This window comes from Scyliorhinus torazame, chromosome 4 (genome assembly GCF_047496885.1).
Source record: "Scyliorhinus torazame isolate Kashiwa2021f chromosome 4, sScyTor2.1, whole genome shotgun sequence".
Lineage (NCBI taxonomy): Eukaryota > Metazoa > Chordata > Chondrichthyes > Carcharhiniformes > Scyliorhinidae > Scyliorhinus > Scyliorhinus torazame.
Genome location: NC_092710.1, coordinates 36,476,640 through 36,503,340, shown reverse-complemented (window position 1 = coordinate 36,503,340; position 26,701 = coordinate 36,476,640). Strand labels below are relative to the sequence as shown.

General features: G+C 46.9%; 1 long non-coding RNA gene and 3 other non-coding genes across 4 annotated transcripts in view; all 4 read left to right on the top strand.

Moving 5' to 3' along the window:
• Positions 1-26,701, top strand: part of LOC140411587 (uncharacterized) — a 718,944-nt gene that overhangs the window by 400,957 nt on the left and 291,286 nt on the right. The window lies entirely within an intron of this gene.
• On the top strand, positions 23,527-23,599 carry trnak-uuu (transfer RNA lysine (anticodon UUU)). The gene has a single exon. It is a non-coding gene; the product is annotated as a tRNA-Lys (tRNA).
• Positions 24,982-25,054, top strand: trnak-uuu (transfer RNA lysine (anticodon UUU)). The gene has a single exon. It is a non-coding gene; the product is annotated as a tRNA-Lys (tRNA).
• On the top strand, positions 26,329-26,401 carry trnak-uuu (transfer RNA lysine (anticodon UUU)). The gene has a single exon. It is a non-coding gene; the product is annotated as a tRNA-Lys (tRNA).

Here is a 26,701-nt window from a genome sequence, read left to right as displayed (position 1 = left end):
CCCCACGCAAACACAGGTAGAATGTGCAAACTCCACACGGACAGTGCCAAAGCCGGGATCGATCGTGGGACCTCGGTGCCGTGAAGCAACAGGGCTAACCCACTGCTCCACCGTGCTGGCATGAGAATCCCTTTCTAATATGGAAGCAAGTCACGGTGCAAATCATTCCCTTTGACCCCCCCCCCCCTCTCCCTGTAATAATGTCAGGGCGGGTACAGTATTTGCTTTGATAGACAACAGCACTCCATTTTGACTGGTTTCATCCAATCGTCGTCCATTCTGATATGTGTGAGGAATTGAATTACTTACCTACTTGGGTGTTTGTTGGGCCTCTACCCGACTATTTCAAGATTGCAACAGGACAGTACCATTGATTCGAAAGGAAAGCTTCCTGGGAATCGGAGGGGGCGATTAATCGTTTCATAACTCGGGAGCATCGGGGCTGAATGTCTAATTCGCCCCTTTCCCTTGATGTTGGTGAGTTTCCTTTATTGTGTCGATTTTCATTCTGGATTATGTGGTGGGTTGTATTTTCTGGAGGGGGACAGATTTGTACTTTGTCAGGGGCACCTTTTTTCTTTTAATGTGGGGAGAGCTACACGGATCCATGAGGCGGGTGGTTAGGGTGGGGGTGGGGTGGAGTGGGGGGGGGGAAATTAAAACACAGTGGAAATTTTCATGGTAGCTTCACATTTCCATTTTCACATGATGACAAAATGATGTTGGGTGGGGTTGAATCAATAATTTAACAAATAAACTTGGCTCTGTAACAGGGCCATTGTATCCAGTGGAGACTTTGGTTGAGGAGCTCAATAGCTGCCTCGGAAAGCTCACTCACCCCGAGTGCAAGGGCGCATCCACTTGATATTCACACAGCTGGCGGCCAAGTTGGGTGCCCCCCTGGACAAAGGGGAACCCCGGAGCGCTGGGGCCTGACCTCATGGTGAGAATGGCGACCGTGGCCATTTAGGACGGCCCCCCCAACAAAGGAAAAGTTCGGAATGCAGGGGCGCATCCACCAGAGAAGTATGGGTGATCCCGCAGGACCGGGGGAGAAGCCCCCTCCTCTCCCCCTCCCCCCAGGATTGTTACCTGGAACGCAAGGGAACGCAACGGCCCAGTGAAAAGATCCAGAGTCTTCGCCCACCTAAGAAGCCTAAAAGCAGACACTATTTCTTCGGAGAGATGCACCTGAGGGAGAAGGACCGACTGCTGGTAAGTGAATGCTGGGTGGGACAAATGGACCATTCATGTTCTGGGAAGAGGGATAGGGGGCAGCAATATCAATTATCAAGAGGACGAGGTTTACTGAAACCAAAACAGTTGCGGTCATGGTCAGTAGTGTCCTGGAAGGGGCAGCGGTCGTACTGGTAAATGTGTACGCTCCCAACTGGGATGACACAGAATTCATAAAGAAGACCACGGGGGAAATCCCTCACATTGACACACACCAACTGATTATGGGGAGCTGCTGGCGGAGAGGAAAATTCTGCAAATGGACTTTACCTAATAACCACTAGGAAAGCAGTGTATCAGCTCTAGCAGACATGGGGGACATTCTACGAACACGAAGACAAAGCTGGCCGCCTAATGGCTCAGCAGCTGACAAAGCAGGTAGCCATGAGGGAAATAGCGCAGGTAAAGGACAGCAGAGTCAGACTGAGAACCGAACCAATGGAGTTTAATCGGGAATTTGAGACCTTCTACAGGGCTATGCAAACCTCTGATCCACCCAACGGGGATGCAGAGATGAAACAGCTCCAAGGCGGACTGGAGCTACCAGTTAAGGGGGAAGACAGACGGAGGCAGCTGAAAGCACCGATAGATTTGGGAGAAATCATGGAGAGCATGAGCTCCATGGAGGCAGGGATGTACTGGTATCCCACGGGTTCCTGGCAGACTTCTACAAACAATTTGCACCAGTTCTGGCACCATACCTAAGGGACATGTCCGCTGACTGACTGGCAAGGGACACTCTGCTCCCCACGCTAGCGCAGGCCACAATCTCACTGATACCCAAAATAGATTAAGACCCGACGTAATGTCGATTATGCAGACCCATTTCAATGCTGAATGTGGACGTGAAAATACTCGCAAAGCTCCGGGCCAGAAGGCTGGAATGCTGCATAACGGAGGTGCTCGCCTCGGGCCAAACGGGCTTTGTCAAGGGTAGGCAGCTCACAGCGAATATCAGGCGGTTGCTGAACGTAATAATGACCCCCCCGGGTAGAGAACACCGGAGGTGATCGTCTCCGTGGATGCAGAAAAGGCCTTCGACAGAGTCGAATGGAATTAACTCCTCGAGGTACTGGAACGGTTTGGTCTAGGAGCGGGGTTTACCGCCTGGGTGAGACTCCTGTACAATGCCACCAAAGTGAGCATTCGAACTAACATCACCAGCTCTGAATACTTCCAGCTACAGAGAGGAACAAGACAGGCTGCTCCCTGTCCCTACTCTTGTTCGCGCCAGTGATCGAACCTGCGCGAGGTGAAAAGTTGGAAGGGAATCCAGAGAGGAGACAGAGAGCACAGAGTTTCACTCTCTGCAGATGACCTGCTCCTCTATGTCTCGAAGCCACAGGAGGGACTGAAGGCAATACTGCAAATCCCCAAAGAGTCTGGAACCTTTTCGGGCTACAAACCTAACCTGTGCAAAAGTGAGGCATTCCCAGTGAACCCAAATGGGGGAGAGGCAGAGCTGGAGGGGCTCTCGTTTAAAATGCCCCAGAACAGATTCCGTTACCTGGGGATTCAGATAGCCAGTGACTGGACACAGATCTACAAGTGGAACCTGACCAGCCTGGTGGTGGAAGTGAAACAGGACCTTCAGATTTGGGGCTCACTCCCACTCTCCCTGGCGGCGGGAGTGCAGACGACCAAGATGGACGTACGACCGAGGTTCCGCTTCCTGTTTAGATCCATACCGATTTCATTCCCAAGGCCTTCTTCCAAAATGTAGACCGCCCGATCGTGGTGTGTGTGAGTGTGTGTGTGTGTGTGTGTGTGCGCGCGCGTGCGGGGGGGCACGCATGAAGGGGGGGGGGGTGCGGAAGAACTCGAAGATTTCCCAAACCACCACTACAAAGAAGGAAAATCAAAGGGGGCTTGGCTTTGCCAAACTTACAATACTACCACTTGGCAGCAACGGGGATGGGTACAAGAACCCGGCACAGAATGGGTGCAGGTGGACGGGGCTTCCTGTACCGGAGCTACCCTCTGCGCCCTGGCTCCAGCATCACTCCCATCCCCGTCATCGAGATACACAACGATCCCAGTGATATTGGCCACGCCGAGAACGTGGACCCAAGTGAGACAACATTTCGGCCTAACTAACAGCCATGCTAGATACCACCTTCAAAAGATTGAGGCTGGTTGGCGGCACACTGACGGTCGGGGACTTTTACGTAGGGCACAGACTCGTTACACTGGACGAATGAACGAGGAAGTGGAAACTAGCAAAAGGACAGGAAATGAGACATCTCCAAATAAAATAATTGCTCCACAAAGGGACAGGAGGGTTCACCGGGTCCCCAGAAACCACACAACTAGAGGATCTGACATGCACCAGCAGCAAGAAGGCAGGGATGGGGGGGGTGGCTATGTGGGAAAATATACGTTCAATTACTATACAGACCTCGAACACCATTGGACGCGACCAGATTTAGAATACCCAATTCAATTTTTTACAATTAAGGGGAAATATAGAGTGGCCAACCCACCTACCCTGCACATCTTTTGTGTTATCCGGGGAGAAATCCACGCAAACACGGGGGGAATGCGCCAACTCCACATGGATAATGACCCAGAACCGGGATCGAACCTGGGACTGTGGCGCCGTAGTGCTAGCCCTCTGTACCACCCTCCTGCCAGGGTAATGCAAACCTGATAACCACTACACCATGGAACCAGCTGGCAGCGCTCAGACCTGTTTATATTACTGGACTTTGTGATTGTATCCCTTCGCTCCAGAAACTTTGCAAAGCGCCCGTTTGGTGGGATTTGCACAGATGTCGACACCTTATTTCTTGTTCACGTGTTAGCGATTCCCGTAACGTGGCGTTTAGCTGACTGTTCTGAACATTTTTTCTTTGAGCTGGGCAATTTCCCGAAATAGAGGCAAAATGAAAGAGCGTTTAAATGTTACGGCGTGGAGGGTGCGAGCAAAGGGCAGGTTTGGCTTTTGGAAAAAACATTTTTGAAGCAAGCGTATTGGACGCAGCGACGCTTGAGTCAGAATGTTGAGTAATTGTGAGTCAGGAGTGAGTTTCTCCAGCCCAACTGGGAATGATTGTCTGACTGACCAGGGAAATGCAACGTTTGAACGATGAAATGTTCGCGACCAGCCAGTAATGGTGGCTATAGGCGGCATTGCCCAAGGCCCGCATTGCTCAGTCGGTAGAGCATCAGGCTTTTAATCTCAGGGTCCAGGGTTCAAGTCCCTGTTGAGGCGATCATTTTAAACCCCAATGATTGATGCTGACGTGAACCCAGCAAGTTAATCAACACGGCAAGAAGCCCATCGGCCCATTGTGCCTCTGCTGCCCATCAACCCCCTGTCTGTTCCAATCCCAGATTCCAACCCAAGGTCGGTCGCCTTTCCATTCCACTGGAATCAAGGTCTCGTCTAAATGCTTTTGTGTGAATAATACCATCATACAAGGAGAAATCCCTGCTCATCGCTTTAAGATTGATACCTGAAATATTTTCATTATGCTGATTTGGTTTGAATATTTTGCTGATTTTGAGCTTTTCTAGAATCATAGAATCATAGAAGTTTACAGCTTGGAAACAGGCCCTTCGGCCCAACCAGTCCATGCCGCCCAGTTTTTACCATTAAGCTAGTCCCAGTTCCCCGCACTTGGCCCATAACCCTCTATACCCATCTTACCCATGTAACTATCTAAATGCTTTTTAAAAGACACAATTGTAACCGCGCTTACTACTACCTCTGGCAGCACATTCCAGGCACTCACTACCCTCTGAGTGAAGAAATTGCCCCTCTGGGCCCTTCTGAATCTCCCCCCCTCTCACGTTTCCCTATGCCCTCTAGTTTTAGACTCCCCTACATTTGGGAAAAGATGTTGACCTTATCTATGCACCTCATTATTTTATAGACCTCTAGAAGACCACCCCTAAGCCTCCTACCCTCCAGGGGAAAAAGTCCCAGTCTATCCAGCCTCTCCTTATAACTCAAACCATCAAGTCCCGGTAACATCCTAGTAAATCTTTTCTGCACTCTTTCTAGTTTAATAAAATCCTTCCTATAATAGGGTGACCAGAACTGCACACAGTATTCGAAGTGTGGCCGTACCAATGTCTTGTACAACTTCAACAAGACGTCCCAACCCCTGTATTCAATGTTCTGACCAAAGAAACCAAGCATGCCGACTGCCTTCTTCACCACCCTGTCCACCTGCGACTCCATCTTCAAGGAGCTATGAATCTGTACTCCTAGGTCTCTTTGTTCTATAACTCTCCCCAACGCCATACCATTAACTAAGTAGGTCCTGGCCTGATTCGATCTGCCAAAATGCATCACCTCACATTTATCTAAATTAAACTCCATCTGCTATTCGTCGGCCCACTGGCCTAATTGATCAAGATCCCGTTGCAATCCTAGATAACCTTCTTCACTATCCACTGTGCCACCAATCTTGGTGTCATCTGCAAACTTACTAACCATGCCTCCTAAATTCTCATCCAAATCATGAATATAAATCACAAATAACAGTGGACCCAGCACCGATCCCTGAGGCACACAACTGGTCACAGGCCTCCAGTTTGAAAAACAATCCTCTACAACCACCCTATGTCTTCAGTCGTCCAGCCAATTTTGAATCCAATTGGCAACCTCACCCTGGATCCCGTGAGCTTTAATCTTCAGCAACAACCTACCATGCGGTACCTTGTCAAAGGCTTTGCTAAAGTCCATGTAGACAACGTCTACTGCACTGCCCTCATCTACCTTCTTGGTCACCCCCTCAATAAACTCAATCAAATTTGTGAGACATGATTTTCCACGCACAAAGCCATGCTGACTGCCCCGAATCAGTCCTTGCTCTCTAAATGCTTGTAGATCCTGTATCTCAGAATACCTTCGAGCAACTTACCTACTACAGACGTTAGGCTCACCGGTCTGTAGTTCCCAGGCTTTTCACTGCTGCCCTTCTTCAACAAGGGCACAACATTCGCTACTCTCCAATCGTCAGGCACCTCACCTGTGGCTGCCGATGATTCAAATATCTCTGATAGGGGACCTGCAATTTCCTCTCTAGCCTCCCTCAACATCCTGATATACATTTCATCAGGTCCCGGGGATTTATCTACCTTGATGCGCTTTAAGACTTCCACCACCTCCTCCGGCAGCGAGTTCCAGGCACCCACTTCCCTCTGTGTAAAAAACCAGCCTCTTAACCTTGCCCCTCGCACCTTAAACCTATGCCCCCTAGTAATTCACCCCGAGTAATTGTCATGCTTGTGCAGCATGGTAGCATTGTGGATAGCACAATTGCTTCACAGCTACAGGGTCCCAGGTTCGATTCCCGGCTTGGGTCACTACCTGTGCGGAGTCTGCACGTTCTCCCCGTGTGTGCGTGGGTTTCCTCCGGGTGCTCCGGTTTCCTCCCACATTCCAAAGATGTGCAGGTTAGGTGGATTGGTCATACTAAATTGTTCATCGTGTCCAAAATTGCCCTTAGTGTTGGGTGGGGTTACTGGGTTAAAGGAATAGGGTGGAGGTGTTGACCTTGGTTAGGGTGCACTTTCCAAGAGCTGGTGCAGAATCCATGGGCCGAATGGCCTCCTTCTGCACTGTATATTCGATGTAACTCTGTAACTATTCCCAACCTATTCATGTATTTGTCAAGATGTCCCTTAAATGCCACTATCGTCCCTGCTTCCACCACCTCTTCCGGTAGCGAGTTCCAGGCCCCCACTACCCTCTGTGTAAAAAACTTTCCTCGTACATCTCCTCTAAACCTTGCCCCTCGCACCTTAAACCTATGCCCCTAGTAATTGACCCCTCTACCCTGGGAAGAAGTATCTGACTATCCACCCTGTCTATGTCCTGCATAATTTTGTAGACCTAATGTACTAGGTCGCTAATGTAATGACGTGTTTAACGGATTGGGTCCACGCAGAACAAAATGTAGAACGGATGTGAAAGTTGGGAAAGGGGCAGGAGGTAAAGGGGGAATTTGAGATTGGGAAGGATCACCAGAAAAAGAGCAAAAGTTGGGAAATTTCGAAGAATTTCAGTCTGTAAACTAATAGTGGACTTTTGGGCAAATTATGTTTAAAACTCTGAATGGTCATTTGCTTATTTAAGATCTCACAGGTAATGGTCACGATGCCCGCTTATTAAATATTATTGGAAAGAGGTTTCCCTTCAGCATCTTGGCTATGGGAACGCACAGAGAGGGGAAGCTGGTTATATTTCTGTTGACATGGAAATTAAATTGGCAACTATTCTCAAGAAGCAGCAATGATTCGACTGGGTCTCGAACCAATGACCTGCTGTCGGTAAAGCGGAAGTGAAAACCAGCACACCACGGATCCACGTGGTTAACACGGGTTCCTGTTTATATGACTGGAGTGTGTGATTGTATCCATAGCTCCAGAAATGTTGCAAAGCGCCCATTTGGGATTATCTCAGCTGTCAACACCTACATGTTAGCGTTTCCATTTAAGTCGCGTTTCGCTGATTGTTCTGAATGTTTTTCCTTTGAGTCAGGCAATTTGCAGGAAAAGAGGCAAAATGAAGCAGCGTTTAAATGTTATGGGCAAACGGGAGGCTTCGCTTCTGTAAAGATTCCGACATGATCGAAATTTGAATTTCATCCCGGACGGGGGCGCACGAACTAGTGCGGTCAAACGTCCTGGACAAGGGGCAGGCGAGGGAGGAATGAGGCTAGAACAGAGGGGAAAAGTGAACGACATAGAGACCTCTTGGACCTTTGACATGTTTGCGCGGCACTGCGCTGCCCCACTCCGGTCACAAAGGCCGGGTCACAGGAATGGGCGAGGATACGAGAATGGAGGTGAGGGTGAGGCAGAGGCAGCGGTCAGACAACGGGCATAATCTAAGGTTAAGATCATCCCCGGGAGAGGCGGGGCACCATACTAGCAGGGATAGCTAGCACAGGAAGAAAGACAGCAAGGCGGGACGCGGTGCACCTCCCGGCAGGGTGGGAGCCCCTCTCTGTTGATGGGGGAGGGGCAGTATTGCTCGCTTTGGTTGTTTCTAAATATGGCAGTCAATATGGTCGCCTTCCTTAATTCTAATTCCGTTTGCTTTAGAGTCTCCAAGTATCTTTCGATACCGCCACAAGGTTCAAACTCGAATGAGTGTGTAGGAGTGAGTGTGAGTGAATATGTAAGAGTGAGTGTGTGTTAGCATGTGGGTGTGATAGTGTGTCAGAGTGACAATGTGTCAGAGTGAGAGTGAGTGTGTTCCCTCCCCATTTTTTCAGGTAATTCTCCTCCCCAATTCCCATTCCTCTCCCTGTCTCTCGCTCAATTAGGACGCAATCCCGGCCCTTAGTTTCAAACTGCCTCTCCCAGCGTGGAGAGGAGAGCATGCCAATAGCACTTTGTAATTAGAGAGGAGGGCGACACATTATGGGTGCGGGAGTCGGCGCGGGCCTCAATCTCTGTATTTGCGCTTCCCCCATCGTTCAATGTTACTGACAGGGAAAGGGGCGTCCGGTTTGAGCAACCTCTAATCTGGGAATCAGACGATCCTGAAAGATATGTATGTGTTTCACAACAGATGTTTTTCTTTCATTTAGAATGGTAGCATGTTAATGTCGTCCCGTTGTGCAACTTGCTTATTGTATTTCTTTGCATTATCCCCTCATCTGGACGGCAGCTCAAAGGGCCAATCACACCGACCTTGTTTGCCGGTTTATTAGACGATGTATCTGTTTGGAGGCGAGAGTGACCTAGGTCGACCCATCTCTCAAAACAGCACCACGGAAGCTTGTGGCAATCAAGCTTCAACAATCTGATTGTTCTGCCTATTTCGAAGAGGAATGAACGAAAAGATTCCACACTTTTCCGGGCCATTTGTTCCAGAACATCCCTTCTTCAAGTCGCTTAGTTGCCAAGATTTATTTTGTGAAACTGACAGGCAGCGCTCATCAGCTCTTCGCCCATAAAAGGTTGCCTCCATGGGGCAGACTAATAAATCGCTAGTTACGACCAGCTCCAGCTCTGCAAACTCATCCTGTTCTACCATCCAGCACGGATAACTTCCTTCATTTGTAAACTCCTCCGCCCAAAGTCCCTGCTTGTTTCTGTGAATTATATCAGCCCTACAGTCTACCCTGAATATTTAACATTCCCCGTCATTAAAGTGCCCTATCTATGCAAAGAACTGCATCCCCTACAGCCCCCCTTTGATCTCCAGTCTCCTCCAAAGCCATGCAGAAATCTATCGACACGCCTGCCCTAAAACTTTCACAAACTGTGAAACGTTTTCCACCTCCTACAACCTTGCGATACGTCTGCGTTCCTCCATTTATGGCTCAGTTCTTTGCCGTCCAAATGATTGCAACCTGGTCTCCGTGGTCTCAGCTGCCTGGTTCCCAATACTTGTTCTTGTTCACAAAACATTTCCACCCTTTGTGTAGCTTTAGGAAACAACTTCCGCCTTCCATTTGCCCAAATATTTGGTTACCTAGCTAATACCTGCTGTCGATGCCCCTGGTGTTAAAGTTCCTTGCACAACTTCTGCTATGAACGAAGCAGGGGATTTATTTTGATAAGTTGCTATTGTCGATTTGCATCCTTGGAAATATTTCGAGAAAATTCTCCTAACAAGGATATTTTCTCTCAGGTGCACAGAGGAGATCAATGAGCACAAATACACGATAAAGATTGGCATTGCTCCGATATATCCTGTCCTCAGATTATTCCGAAAAGAACCCCACTTCAGGAACATAAGAATACCCATTCTCTGCCACATTTCCTCCTTCCCAAATTGCTCTAGCTTGTCCTGTGACACGTAGCGTTTAACTCTTCAACAGGAAGACACTTCATCGCCAACGTAACTCTGTTGAATCCCCAAGAACTGCATACGTTAGAAAAAGTGTGCCGTTCAGTGTATATATCAGCGAATACTTGCTCGTTCTACTCAATCTACCTTTATAAGAAAATTCTCTCATCCTCGTTGTTCGGTTCAAAAATTACTACCGTCTGTGCTTTCTTACGTTTTGAACTTGTCCTATGACCATCACTCTGGGTGTGGCTGAAAAATGCTCAGTGAATCTGGAGCCAGAGGGAAAACTCCACGACCCCTCTCCCTGTGTAGTTAAATATGCAGTAAACAAGGATATAATACTAAAACATAATGTTAGTAATAATAATGTTTATTAGTGTCACAAGCAGGCTTACGTTAACACTGCAATGAAGATACTATAAAACTCCCCTAGTCGCCACACTGCGACCGTTGTTCCGCTCACTGAGGGAGAATTCAGAGTGTCCAATTCACCTAACAAGCACGAATGTCTGGACTTGTGGGAGGAAATCGGAGCGCCCGGAGGAAATCCACACAGACAAGGGGAGAACCGACGGACTCCGCACACACAGTGACCCAAGCGGGAACAGAACCTGGGGCCATGGCGCTGCAAAGCAACAGTGCTAAATTCTGTGCTACCCTGCCGCCCAAATCAGGAGTAACAACTCCTGCGTACCACGCGCTGCATGCCCCAAATCTGTACTCTTGCCCTCAGTTATGTGGCCTCTATGTTCATCATCCCCATCTGGGATGATCCATACCACAAAAGTGCAGTGTTCGCATGCGTTTAAAACCACAATTTCCCGGGAAGCTGAGGTAACGTGCAGTCTGGGGTCAGCAGCGTGCGATAGGCGAGAACTTTTCAGTGGACAAAATGCAGGCATTCAGATTAAGGTTCCTATTGCCTTCCGATAAGTGGGCACATTCATTTCAACTGAGGTCATATTGCAAATTGGCATTCAGGATTATGTTGCATTTGAATTTAAGTTGAGGGTTAAGGGTGCGGCTTAATTTAGTGCAATCATTGTTTTTTTAAATGAAGAGTAGATTTAGATTAGGATTAGAGCTTGGTTTAGAATAGCAGTTATTTTTACATTTCGTGGGACCGTCATGTTTCACGTTAAAACGTAAGTCACAGTTTGAGTTTCTGTTCCAAGTGGGGTTAGGGCCATTGATATTATTGGGATTTCAGTTGCCATGCAGTTTTAGGATTACCGTGATAGTTCAACGTCCAGCTATCATTCGCAATACATTTTCAGCCACGGTTCGGATAATTGCAAGGCGTTCACTTCAGCTTTGGTTTTCATTCGGGATGTCAATATTGCTGATATTCGTCTTGGAGTTACGGCTTGAGCTCAGGTTTTGTTCCTTGTCCGGTTTGGTAGCAACAGTTTTTGCCGTTTGCGTTATAGTTTCTGTTCGGGTTCGGTTAGTTTTTTGGAAAAGATGTAAGGTCGAGAAAGAGAGTCTGAGAGAGGCATGTCGACAGCAAGAGAGACAATGCGGGGAGGACAAAGGAAACAATTTCTATTTTAATAATGGACTGAACCTAATGATTCCATCCTGAACACTTCACAGAGAATCACAACAGCAACATTGCAGAACTGGACATAAAGGAGATGTCGTCAAATGCACGGTATGGCTGAGATATTTTAAGGAATGTCTGAAAGGCGGTCAGAAAGTATCACTGTGGTTTTGGGGGGGAAATCTAGACCTTCTGACACAGTGAGATGGAGGAATAAATCCATGGGTGAGGCAAAAAAAAGAAATGGATGGACGTTTGAAGGTCATTGTGTGGCGTCGCTGAGATCCAATGGCGAGCAGCGTGCAATAGAGTGAAGTGACTGAGCAGGGGTAGGGCTTTGGACAAGGCAGCAAAGTTTGATTGAGTTCAAGCTTAGACAGGTTTAGATCTGTGTTGAAAGCGTTGCAAATTTTATTTGTTCTCGAGTGCAATCTGAAATTTTAACCTAAATCATTGCCGTCATTGTGATGCGAAAGGATGGGAATCCGACTGGGGGGGGATTGAAACATTCGATACTCCAGACATTGCGATTCACTTTTCCCGCAGGCATGTCACCACCACCTTCTGATGGGCAACGAGGGATGGACAGTAAGGCCTTTGACAAGGTCCCTCATGGTAGACTAGTACAAAAGGTGAAGTCACACGGGATCAGGGGTGAGCTGGCAAGGTGGATACAGAACTGGCTAGGCCATAGAAGGCAGAGAGTAGCAATGGAAGGATGCTTTTCTAATTGTAGGGCTGTGACCAGTGGTGTTCCACAGGGATCAGTGCTGGGGCCTTTGCTCTTTGTAGTTTCATAGAATTTACAGTGCAGAAGGAGGCCATTCGGCCCATCGAGTCTGCACCGGCTCTTGCAAAGAGCACCCTACCCAAGCCCACACCACCCTATCCCCATAACCCAGTAACCCCACTCAACCAACACTAAGGGCAATTTTGGACACTAAGGGCAATTTAGCATGGCCAATCCACCTAACCTGCACATCTTTGGACTGTGGGAGGAAACCGGAGCACCCGGAGGAAACCCACGCACACACGGGGAGAACGTGCAGACTCCGCACAGACAGAGACCCAGCCGGGAATCGAACCTGGGACCCTCGAGCTGTGAAGCAATTGCGCTAACCGCTATGCTACCGTAAAATTTAGGTTGCCCAATTATTTTTTCCAAATAAGGGGCCATTTAGCGTGGCCAATCCACCTACTCTGCACATTTTTGGGGGCAAAACCCACGCAGACACGGGGAGAATGTACAAATTCCACACATACAGTGACCCAGAGCCGTGATCGAACCTGGAAGCTCAGCGGCGTGAGCCAGTTGTGCTAACCACTAGGCCACCGTGCTGCCCATAGCAACATATATAAATGATTTGGAGGAAAATGTAACTGGTCTGATTAGTAAGTTTGCAGACGACACAAAGGTTGGTGGAATTGCGGATAGCGATGAGGACTGTCGGAGGATACAGCAGGATTTAGATTGTTTGGAGACTTGGGCGGAGAGATGGCAGATGGAGTTTAATCCGGACAAATGTGAGGTAATGCATTTTGTAAGATCTAATGCAGGTAGGGAATATACGGTGAATGGTAGAACCCTCAGGAGTATTGAAAGTCAAAGAGATCTAGGAGTACAGGTCCACAGGTCACTGAAAGGGGCAACACAGGTGGAGAAGGTAGTCAAGAAGGCATACGGCATGCTTGCCTTCATTGGCCGGGGCATTGAGTATAAGAATTGGCAAGTCATGTTGCAGCTGTATAGAACCTTAGTTAGGCCACACTTGGAGTATAGTGTTCAATTCTGGTCGCCACACTACCAGAAGGATGTGGAGGCTTTAGAGAGGGTGCAGAAGTGATTTACCAGAATGTTGCCTGGTATGGAGGGCATTAGCTATGAGGAGCAGTTGAATAAACTCGGTTTGTTCTCACTGGAACGAAGGAGGTTGAGGGGAGACCTGATAGAGGTATACAAAATTATGAGGGGCATAGACAAAGTGGATAGTCAGAGGCTTTTCCCCAGGGTAGAGGGGTCAATTACTAGGGGGCATAGGTTTAAGGTGAGAGGGGCAAGGTTTAGAGTAGATGTACGAGGCAAGTTTTTTACGCAGAGGGTAGTGGGTGCCTGGAACTCGCTACCGGAGGAGGTGGTGGAAGCAGGGACGATAGTGACATTTAAGGGGCATCTTGACAAATACATGAATAGGATGGGAATAGAGGGATCCGGACCCAGGAAGTGTAGAAGATTGTAGTTTAGTCGGGCAGCATGTTCGGCACGGGCTTGGAGGGCCGAAGGGCCTGTTCCTGTGCTGTACATTTCTTTGTTCTTTTTGTTCTTTGACAATAAATGCTGGCCGAACCAGCGACGTTCATATCCCGTAAATTGAAGAAAGAATATCCTGAAATTGGGATCAAAGAGTCTATCGACCAGTTTGGACAGAAGGATGAGCAGTTCCTTATCGAACAGCTGCTTGACTGGGGGCAGAATGTACACCAGCACTCAAGGCCGTTGGTTGAACCTTAGAGCCAAACAAAGGCAATATCGTGGATGCAGTTCCCTATCCAGCCCTGCAAGAGGCATTTGGTATTTGGCGCTGTCACGATTAGGATGGCTGCTTCAGCAGTCAATTCTTTCCAGATAAATATTCACTGCTCTTTGTCGTGTGTGGGAGTCTGAGAATGCATATAAGTCGCATGTGTTGGAAGCACTGGTGCACATTACTGGGCTGCGTTCAGTTGATTCGTTTAGTTATAAATTGAATAATTGCTGTAACCGGATAGATTACTGTGCTCTTGAGCTGTTTTCTGAAACTGGACTGAGTGGCCCCATAAATAAATGTGTTTGTGCAGCAACTTAAATGTTGCAGGGTTTCTCCGACTTCCCTAAATATAAATTCCGAGTTGCTGTAATCCCTGCTATTTTTGCCCGCAATGCGATTATATAAGAAATGAAAAACATACACCAACCATAGAAGTATAAAGCTGCCGGATATGCTAAAGAGCAAAATCACAGATTTCTTTCTGCTCTCCATCTCTGGGTCACTGTCATTCTCTCTCTTGCTCTGACCCCTTAGTTGTTTACGGACTCGACTTGCCACTAAAATGTGTCTGACTGTCAGGGCGTTGAAAAACAGAATTACAACGAATGGGAGCAATGGGGTTAATACCGTATTAAAACAGTCATATCCTGCCCATGCAGGCTCACTATAGTAGCTTGTCTTGACATAACAGAACCACGGCACATTGTTGATTATCACTAGAGGTTCAACTGGAAAGTAGAAGGGGATGCATTTCAAACAAAGCAGAGTGCAAGTTGTTGCGAGAATCACAGACGCCATTTTTTCAGTGCAATATTTTGTTTTCAGCTTCTGCCAACAGATTGCCACGAATCGGTCAAAGGTAAAAGTGACAGTGAACCAGACAGAACAGTCTGTAGCTGCATGACGCAGGACATTCATAACTCTGCACACATGCGTAATGTACAAGAAAGTCCATGGATAATAATAATTAACAATCTTCCACAAAATGATATCAGTGATAATGAACGCTAGATCCCCCATTGCCATTGCCATCATGTAGCGAGTGGTGCAGGTCGAGAGGCCACACTTTCCCCGGGATAGGATCATAATCGCCACTAGATTAACTTGTTGGGAGACAGCGAGCAAGAGGGAGAAGAGAATAAAGAGAGCAATGATTCACCAAATATTCAAAGTATCTGACGCAAACATGAGATCAGGGTTTTAGCAATAATGTTGGCTGGTTGCAGCCACACCATACAGTACAGTTTTAATAATCTCAACCCAAACCATACCCACCTCCAGTCCCACTTCCACGATTAAAGGATTCCAATCGGAATCATGGGAAGGCATCCTCTGCTTGAATTCGGATTGGAAAGTAAATACCTCGTGAGGCTGGAAGTTACTCATTTCATTTGTTTCCCAGTTTTCTGTGTGACAGGCCAGATTTGCCCGTATAATTACTCAGACTTACCACAAAGGCGCCAGGGGTGGGTGATTCAAACCAGGCGCCCAGCCCCAGCAAAATTCCTGCTGGAGCAGGACAGGCGGAATAAGAAGTAGAAAACCAGATATGCAGAATCCCCGGCAAGAATCAGAACACACGTGCAACAGCAACACCTCGTGATTTTGCCGAATTAACCGACTAAGAAGTAACATTTCAGGTGGAATGTTCATATTTATCCGATGTCAAGGTTAGGAAATAGAATTCAGCACATAGGAGAAACAGAATTTCATGACAGTGATTTGTGAAGGGGAATAATTTCCATGAAAACAGTTAAATGACGATTTAATAAATTAATCAATGAAACTGTGCTGTTCACTTTGGTTGTCAATAAATAGCAAATATCCGTTTCTGCCAGTGCCATACAACTCGAGATAAAACAAAAACATATTCCGATTGATGCACTTATCACCAATCTTCAGCAAAATGATTCCCCTTCGAAATGAATTACATTCGTAAAACACGGAAGCAGCTCATTGTAATGAATGAAAATTCTGGCGAAAAATCAAAACTGGACCTTCTTAATTTCCATTCCAATTAGTGACTCGCACCCGATTTGTTCCTACGCTGACACATACCCCAAGTACCTTACCACTGCGATCAGATATCCCCCTCCAGTGAGTGCCCAACACTCGGGACAACTCCACTGTGACAGCTACATCCAGAAATACATTGCCTCCGTTTTCTGCGTTGGTCTCCATGTCACCAGCAGGCAGTTTTCCAGGAAAGTCAATACAACTTGATACCTCAAGGATACTCGCGATTCATGGGCGCACCGTAGCACAGTGGGTAGCTCAGTTGATTCGCAGCACCAGGGTTCCAGGTTCGAGTCCCAGCCTGGGTCACTGTCTGTGTGGCGTTTGCACGTTCTCCCTGTGTCTGCGTGAATTTGTTTCGGGCGCTACGGTTTTCTTCCACAAGTCCCGAAAGACGGGCTCTTGTGTGAATTGGACATTTTCCCTCGGTGTGCCAAAATAGGGGACAGAATGTGGCGACTCGGGGCTTTTCACTTTAACTTCATTGCAGTGTTAAAACTTGTGACAATAAAGATTATTATTATTCTCATTGTCGCAATGTTGCAAAAAGTCAACTTTAAATCGGATCAACAAAATGTATACCAAAGCTCCACCCTCTCAATAACTGTCAGTATGCGACGTTATAATACACAGAGTAAAGCACGGGTGCCGCTCGCACACACGGCTGCTCGGGTACAAACACTTACCAGGAACACCGATAGTGGCAAGGGTAATGTTGTATATTTTCAGAATTGTGTCGGTCGGAAAATGCATTTTCTGCATGAAATGATCTATCCCTTTCTACCAGAGAAAATGTCTGTATTGAACACTGATTATATACTTTCCCAGGTCGGATCATTTATACACCGTGGAATCCCGCGGGGGGGAGTAGAATGTTGCAACATTTATTTTCTGTTTGGAGACCGAAATGACATCATAGAACATAGAACATTACAGCGCAGTGCAGGCCCTTCGGCCCTCGATGTTGCGCCGACCTGTGAAACCACTCTAAAGCCCATCTACACTATTCCCTTATCGTCCATATGTCTATCCAATGACCATTTGAATGTCCTTAGTGTTGGTGAGTCCACTACTGTTGCAGGCAGGGCATTCCACGCCCTTACTACTCTCTGAGTAAAGAACCTACCTCTGACATCTGTCTTATATCTATCCCCCCTCAATTTAAAGCTATGTCCCCTCGTGTTAGACATCACCATCCGAGGAAAAAGGCTCTCACTGTCCACCCTATCCAATCCTCTGATCATCTTGTGTGCCTCAATTAAGTCACCTCTTAACCTTCTTCTCTCTAACGAAAACAGCCAAATTAGGGTAAATCATATCGTGTCTGTTTTGTGACATAATCTATTTATCTCAAAACCTGTCTTGGAAAGCAACAACGATTGGATCATTTCAATCGCTGCCAGTTTCTATTCAAAATCGGAAGCTATATCCTCCGGGTAATGAGATGGTTCTATAAAACGCCACCATTCCAACACGCAGACCTCCATATTGTTTCAGGGACATCCTTCACGAGACTATAATACATAACCTCAAGCTCACGCACCACGCTTCGTGAACATAGCATTTTACGGAAATGCCAGAGACTAACAAAATAATCCCATGCGGCCGCTCGTCAAGACCAGCACATCACGGCCGCCAAACCAGAGTAATTTATCATATCCCCACAACGCAGCGCGTTTGCGCACGCCCATAGCATCCAGAACATCAAACATTTAAAGCCGGAGGACGGTGGATTTCTGGGGTGCACTGTCTGAAATGGTGGAAGAGGAAGAATTATGCTTCGCGTGTTCAGGTAGACTTGTGGTCCTGCATGCCAAGAGCTGGAACCGTGGAAGTAGGCTGAGTAGAACCTCCTCTGCCAGTGAAAAGATGTTGGGGGTAAATGGGTTCCTTATGTGTCTTGGCCTTCCGGTGCTGATTGTTGTTCCCGACCAAGTGCTACAAAGTGGCACATTCCAGACCCAAGGGCAATATGCTTAGGGTCGTTCTAAAGCATGGCCGCAGAGTCACAATGGGAAGCCTGGCTAGCTCCGACCTTGAACCCAAAATACACCTTGTGACGGGAATCGCGTACACTCTCTCTAACCGTATGGCCCACATTGAATTGACGCATTTAATCATATGTATCACAATTGTATTCAAGCACCTTAAAGTGCAACACAATCTATGTGGGCAAATTAGGTGTCAATGCATTTCCTGTAATGAACAGTTTGATATTTCTTAACTTCCATTTTGGTACAAGAACAACTCAGATTGCAACGTAATCTATGTAGAAAACATGAATGTCATTGGACTTTGGGCAATGACATTTGAATGTGTTTTTCGAGTTTTGTGAATAAGCATATAATTTGTCACACTGGATCAATTAATAAAACAGCCCTTAAACCAGTCCATGTGCCTGTATTCCTCACGTTTGTCTTAGAAATTGGCAGGGAGCAAACATTGTGCAGGAATAGGATTCAGATTTCGATTGGTGGGAGCAGAAAGCGAAAAGGTTCTTGTTGATCATTGCCGTGGGTTATTCCCCAGATGTGCCTTAATGCGTGTAAAATTATTTGGTTGGAGGAGGTGAAAGAAACATGGAGAGTCTGATAATGCTTCCTCCAATGAATGTATTAAGCCGCTCACAAATACCATGGACAGAAAGGTTATGCATTCTTTAACGGAAAATCCAATTTGTCCTGAGCTATCTGTAGTGCCAAGTTTCATTCAGGTATCATCTCCTCCATTTACGGATCTCCGATTGACCCCGATCCAGCAGAGCAATAGTTAACAGTTTTGTCTATGCTTCCAAACACCTCAATAGTCTGGCTTTCCCATTTATCCTTCAAAACTTTCCCAACCCTACAATCTTCATTTATCATGAAATACCTTCAATCCCTTTAACCCCCTATCATTCTACCATTCTCAGTCACTGAAACTGCACCCACCGAGGTAACATCCTCAAATCCCTACAACCCTCAATATCGGTTGAACACACCCAGGCGCTTATTGTCTCTCAATCTCTGGAAATCTATCCAGTCCTACCACTATAGCATAGTCTGCAACGTTTTCCGCCCTCAACCGCCACCCAGCCCAGGAGGAGAGGGATTGGGGGTGATAAATTCTGAATCATAGAATCAGAACATTTACAGCGTAGGGGAATGTCATGCGGACCATCATGTCAGCACCAGCTCCAGAATGAGCCATTCAACCAGTCATGTCTCTCTACCTTCGCCCATAATGATTTGATTAATTCATGCTTTCTCTTGGTCCCTCTCCCCAATACTGATAGCAAGTATTCACTTCCATATCCCCCACCCACGTTACCCCTGCCTTATTCAGGACTCCTTCATTCAACACTGACCGGTCCCCCTTGAGAAATTGCTACTTTCCCCATCGAAATGGAGATAAATCTCAACGTGATTCAGTGCAGAGGGATCTGGGTGTCCTCGTGCACGATTCTCAGAACAGTATGTACAGCAGGTAATCATGAGGCAAATGGAATTATGGAACTTATAGCTCATGGGATGGAGTACAAAGTAGGGACGTGGTACTGGAAAATGCACAATGCGTTGATGAAACCGCATCTGGAGAAATGTGTAAAGTTTTGGCATCCCTTATTTGAGGAGGGGTGAATTGCTTCAGAGGGGCTGGTGAGAGGAGACTCACTGGACTCTAGAGGTAAGGAGTTTGTCTTGTGAAGTAAGATTGAGCAGTTGAGGCATATACTCTGTTGAGATTAGAGGAATGAGAGGTGGTCTAACGGAGATATATAAGATGATGAAATGAATTGATAAAGTCGAGTGGAGTGGATGCTTCCCCTTGTGGGATAATCCAGAATGAGGGGTCATAGTTTTAGGATAAGTGGTTCACTAACCCAGAGTGCAGTGCATGCCGGGACTTTGAGTAAATTCAAGGAGGATATATGTTTCTATTTGGTAATGGGTTGCGGGGTAATGGAGAATGGGCAGGTGTTAAGGCAGAGCGGAGATCAGCCACCATGGTATCGAATGGCAGAGCGTGTTCGAAGATTTGAAAAGTCTCTTGTTGGAACGAGCTCTTGTGAAATTATGGTGTGGAGAATCCGGCGTTGGATTGGGGGTGGGCACAGTAAGAAGTTTTACAACACCATGTTATAGTCCAACAGGTTTGTTTCGAATCACGAGTTTTCGGAGCGCAGATCCTTCATCAGGTGAATGAAGAGGTGGGTTCCACAAACAGATATATGGGCAAATTCAATGATGCAAGATTATACTTTGAATGCGAGTCTTTGCAGGTAATTAAGTCTTTGCAGGTCTGGACGGTGGGTCTGGGGCGAGGCATAATCACAGGTTAAAGAGGTGTGAATTGTCTGAAGCCAGTGCTGTTGGTAGGATTTCGGAAGCTCAGGCCAGATAGTAGGGGGTGAATGTAATGAGACATGACTCAAAGCTCCCCATTGGGGCCGTACTCTTGCGCACAGCAGAACTCGGCTATCAGTTTCTGCTCGGCGTTGTCACGTATCCTAAAGGAAGTCATGGAGAGCGCATACCCGAAGATCAGAGGCTGAATGTCCTTGACTGCTGAAATGTTCCACGGTTGGAAGGGAACATTCTTGCCTTGCAATTCTTGCTTAATGTCCAGTCGTCCGTTGTCGCAGCGTATGCTTGGTCTCGCCAATGTAGCACGCCTGGGGACATCATTTCCAGCACCGTGTGATGCAGAGGACATTGGCCGAGTCATAAAAGTATGTACCGCATACCTTGATGGATGGTAATGGAGGTACCAATTTCGATGATCTGGCAGGTATTACAGAGATTGCCATGGCAGGGTTCTGTGGCGTTGTGGTCGCTGTACTCCTGAAGGCTGGGGAGTTTGCTTCAAACAATGGTCTGTTTGAGGTTGTGCGGTTGTTTGAAGGCAAGGGGTTGTGGGGATGGACTTGGCAAAATGTTCATCTTCAGCGATGGCGTGTTGAAGGCTGTGAAGAAGTATGTCGAAGTTTCTCCGCTCCGGGGACGTACTGGACGACGAATGGTGCTCTGTCGGTTGTGTCCCGTGTTTGTCTTCTGTCGAGATCGCTGCGGTTTTTTGCTGTGGCACGTTGGGACTGTGGATCGATGAGTTGAGCGCCATATCCCATTCTTACAAGGGCGTCTTTCGGTGTTTGTAGATGCCGGTTTTGTTCCTCCTCGCCTGAGCAGATCCTGTGTACACGGAGGACTTGTCCATAGGGGATAGCTTCTTTGATGTGGTTCGGGTGGAAGTTGTAGAAGTGGAGCATCGTGAGGTTATCCGTGGGCTTGCGGTAAAGCGAAGTGCTGAGGCCACCGTCCTTGATGGAGGTTAGTGTATCCAAGAAGGCAACCAATTCTGGAGAGTAGTCCATGGTTAGTCTGGTGGTGGCATGGAACGTATTGATGTCATTCTGAGGGCAACTAAAAACATATCTGTGATCTATCGCCTTCCAACTGATGGTGTGTGTCTCTGCTGTGGAAAGGCGTTGCTGCTTTCCGAATACGGTTGCCCATTGTTAGGTTCGCGTGTCAATGGTTGGGGTTTACAGCACTGCTTCTTTTCACCGGTCCAAAGATGAGCATCAAAATACCAGAGGGCAGGTAATTGGCGAGTGGCAATGAGATAATTCTGAACTTATTTTCTTCCCTACATGGAAAGGGCTTGCTGAACGCCGGTTTGCTCAGCACGGGGAAGGTGGGAGCACAGTGGTATTGTCTCTTGCTAGACAACTAATCCAGAGACCCAGGTTCATACTGTAAGGATCCGAGTTCCAATCGCAAGACTATAAATGGGATTTGAGTTCAGTTGACAAAACGGAATGTATTTATTAAAAAATCACTTCCTTTGAGGAAGGAACTCTGCCGTCCAGACCTGACCTGGCTAACATGTCACTCCAAATCGACAGAGATGTGGTTGGCTCCTTAATCGCCTCAGAAATGGATGAGGAAACCATTCAGTTCAAGGACAATCAGCGATGTGCAGTAAATGTTTAGCAATCTATCGTCACCGATATCCCATGCTTGCAATCAAAACTGGTCAAATGGTCATAAAGATTTGGACTAGTTAGTAAAAATGTGGGGACTTTACAAGTCATATCTCGATAAGTGGACAGGTATTCGTGGATAATTTGACAGTGACTATAAATTGATAGGAATCCGGGGATATGGGAAAGACAGGAATCGCAGGACATCATGATGTTCCTTTGGAGAGCCGCGGACGAGTCCAAATGGTTTGTTTTAGCGCCCTCATTATAATTTGATTCTGTAAATAGTTGAAAAGTTCTCAGCGAAAGTAAAAAAGAGTTTCCCTTGTTACGGATCCCAACTGCACGCAGCCAAGAATATTAGTAAGCACGTAGACTCTGAATGGCTGTTTCAAATAAAGGGGTAAGACCATTAATGCAGCCGTCACTTCTCCTCTGGTTTCCTTAATTATATTAAAAGCGGCTGCTCACAGGACTCAATACAGTATTGATAGGCTACAGATCTCACTACCTCTGCCAGTAGGAGCGTGTATGCAACAAAATGTATATTTTACTGGGTGTGATAACTCTCTTTGACGGTAAGAGATAATAAAACAACATGTTGTTCAGATTGCTTTTCTATTCTTGTCTTTCATTTTAATACAGTACGAAGTCTTACAACACCAGGTTAAAGTCCGACATGTTTGTTTCGATGTCACGAACTTTCGGGGACTGCTCCTTCCTCAGGTGAATGAAGAGGTATGTTCCAGAAACATAGATATAGACAGATTCAATGATGCCAGACAATGCTTGGAATGCGACCATTAGCAGGTGATTAAATCTTTACAGATCCAGAGATGTGGTAACCCCAGATTAAAGAGGTGTGAATTGTGTCAAGCCAGGACAGCTGGTAGGATTTCGCAGGCCAGATGGTGGGGGATGAACGTAATGCGACATGAATCCCAGGTCTCGGTTGAGGCCGCACTCATGTGGGAACTTGGCTATAAGTTTCTGCTCGCCGATTCCGCGTTGTCGCACGTCCTGAAGGCCGCCTTGGACTTCAGGACTCCTGGCTCTCTTTGAGCCAGGCAATTCTCGAAAAAACTCAAAATGAAAGAGCGTTTAATGAAATGAAAATGAAATGAATATCGCTTATTGTCAAGAGTAGGCTTAAATGAAGTTACTGTTAAAAGCCCCTAGTCACCACATTCCGGCGCCTGTTCGGGGAGGCCGATATGGCGCGGAAGTTGTGAGGCAAAGGGGAGGTTTCGCTTTTGTAAAGAACAGTTTTGAAGCAAGCGGGCTGGACGCAGCGAACCTTGAGTCAGGATGTTGAGTCATTGAGAGTCAGAAAGTGACTGTCCCAAACCCAACTGGGAATAACCAGTCTCCAGGAAAGGGACTCGGTGGGCGGAGTATCGGAGTGAAGCGTCGAAGAGCAGCACAGCGAGAGGAGCAACAGCGAAGGGGGAATGCGGTCACTACAAGCGGCACTCTCACAGCCCGGATAGCTCAGTCGGTAGAGCATCAGACTTTTAATCTGAGGGTCCAGGGTTCAAGTCCCTGTTCGGGCGATCATTTTAAATCCCAATGATCGACGCTGACCTGAACTCATCGAGTGAATACACTGGGAAAGAAGCCCATCGGCCCATTGTGCCTCTGCTACCCCTCAAACCCCTGTCTGTTCCAATCCCTGTTTCAGCCAAGGACCGTCGCCATTGCATTCCACGGGGTTCAAGGTTTCATTTATTCTCTTTTGTGTGAATAATACCATCATTACAAGGAGAAATCTCTGTTCATCGCTTTCAGGTTGATCCCTGAAATATTTGCGTTATGCAGATTTATTTTCTTTTTTTTGCTGATTTTGAGCTCTTAGGCGAGTTGAATCTGAATTCCGACATGATCAGGAATTGAATTTCATTCAGTCCCAATAACGGATGCTCTTTGGATCTGTCCGTTGCTGCTGTACAGTTAAACCTCATTGTTATGTTCCAATAAATTCCACCACATTTATATTTAAATACATTTCACTTTGTTTTCTGAATTCAAAGACATTCTTCACTCTGTCCCCTGGGTTTCTGTGGCCATTCGCACCCGGTTTCCCTGGGTTTCTGTGGTTATGGCTCATCTTTTTTTCTCACTCCACAGAATAAATAATTCCCACTTTCTCTGTCTGTTCGCTTTGTCAAAGAGTCAACGGACTTGAAACGTTAGCTCTTTGCTCTCCCTACAGATACTGCCAGACCTGCTGAGATTTCCCAGCATTTTCTCTTTCGCGGTTGTATTTCTGTTCCATCGCTCCGGAACCTTTGTAAAGCGTCTATTTGATGGGAATGGATTAGCTGTCAACACCTGACTTGCTGTATAACATGTCTGCGTATGCCACAAAATCGCGTTCAGCTGATTGTGCCTAATTCTTTCTCTTTGAGTCAGGCAATTCTCGAAAAAGACTCAAAATGAAAGAGCGTTTAATGAAATGAATATCGCTTATTGTCACAAGTAGGTTTCAATGAAGTTACTGTGAAAAGCCCCTAGTCACCACATTCAGGCGCCTGTTCGGGGAGGCCGATACGGTGCGGAGGTTGTGAGGCAAAGGGGAGGTTTCGCTTTTGTAAAGACCAGTTTTGAAGCAAGCGGGCTGGACGCAGCGAACCTTGAGTCAGGATGTTGAGTCATTGAGAGTCAGGAAGTGACTGTCCCAAACCCAACTGGGAATACCCAGTCTCCAGGAAAGGGACTCGGTGGGCGGAGTATCGGAGTGAAGCGTCGAAGAGCAGCACAGCTCTGAACTCGCCCTGAATCCAGAGGCGGAGCTGCTGATATGCCGTCTGGATTCAGAGAGTGGCGCAGGGCAAAAGAAGCAGCTGTTTGTTCTGGAGGAGAGGCACAGCAGAAGCAGAGGAAAGAGGGCAACAGAAAAGGGGGAATGCGGTCACTACAGGCCGCGTCAGTCGTAGCCCGGGTAGCTCAGTCGATAGAGCATCAGACTTTTAATCTGAGGGTCCAGGGTTCAAGTCCCTGTTCGGGCGATCATTTTGAATCCCGATGATCGACGCTGACCTGAACTCATCGAGTGAATACACTGGGAAAGAAGCCCATCGGCCCATTGTGCCTCTGCTACCCCTCAAACCCCTGTCTGTTCCAATCCCAGTTTCAGCCAAGGACCGTCGCCATTGCATTCCACGGGGTTCAAGGTTTCATTTATTCTCTTTTGTGCGAATAATACCATCATTACAAGGAGAAATCTCTGTTCATCGCTTTCAGATTGATCCCTGAAATATTTGCGTTATGCTGATTTATTTTCATTTTTTTGCTGATTTTGAGTTCTTAGGCGAGTTGAATCTGAATTCCGACATGATCAGGAATTGAATTTCATTCAGTCCCAATAAAGGATGCTCTTTGGATCTGTCCGTTGCTGCTGTACAGTTAAACCTCATTGTTATGTTCCAATAAATTCCATCACATTTATATTTAAATACATTTCACTTTGTTTTCTGAATTCAAAGAAATTCTGCACCTTGTCCCCTGGGTTTCTGTGGCCATTCGCACCCGGTTTCCCTGGGTTTTTGTGGTTATGGCTCATCTTTCTTTCTCACTCCACAGAATACTTATTTCCCACTTTCTCTGTCTGTTCGCTTTGTCAAAGAGTCAACGGACTCGAAACGTTAGCTCTTTGCTCTCCCTACAGATACTGCCAGACCTGCTGAGATTTCCCAGCATTTTCTCTTTCGCGGTTGTATTTCTGTTCCATCGCTCCGGAACCTTTGTAAAGCGTCTATTTGATGGGAATGGATTAGCTGTCAACACCTGACTTGCTGTATAACATGTCTGCGTATGCGACAAAATCGCGTTCAGCTGATTGTGCCTAATTCTTTCTCTTTGAGTCAGGCAATTCTCGAAAAAGACTCAAAATGAAAGAGCGTTTAATGAAATGAAAATGAAATGAATATCGCTTATTGTCAGAAGTAGGTTTCAATGAAGTTACTGTGAAAAGCCCCTAGTCACCACATTCAGGCGCCTGTTCGGGGAGGCCGATACGGTGCGGAGGTTGTGAGGCAAAGGGGAGGTTTCGCTTTTGTAAAGAACAGTTTTGAAGCAAGCGGGCTGGACGCAGCGAACCTTGAGTCAGAATGTTGAGTCATTGAGAGTCAGGAAGTGACTGTCCCAAACCCAACTGGGAATAACCAGTCTCCAGGAAAGGGACTCGGTGGGCGGAGTATCGGAGTGAAGCGTCGAAGAGCAGCACAGCGAGAGGAGCAACAGCGAAGGGGGAATGCGGTCACTACAAGCGGCATTACTCACAGCCCGGATAGCTCAGTCAGGAGAGCGTCAGACTTTTAATCTGAGCGTCCAGGGTTCAAGTCCCTGTTCGGGCGGTCATTTTAAATCCCAATGATCGACGCTGACCTGAACTCATCGAGTGAATACACTGGGAAAGAAGCCCATCGGCCCATTGTGCCTCTGCTACCCCTCAAACCCCTGTCTGTTCCAATCCCTGTTTCAGCCAAGGACCGTCGCCATTGCATTCCACGGGGTTCAAGGTTTCATTTATTCTCTTTTGTGTGAATAATACCATCATTACAAGGAGAAATCTCTGTTCATCGCTTTCAGATTGATCCCTGAAATATTTGCGTTATGCAGATTTATTTTCTTTTTTTTGTGAATTTTGAGCTCTC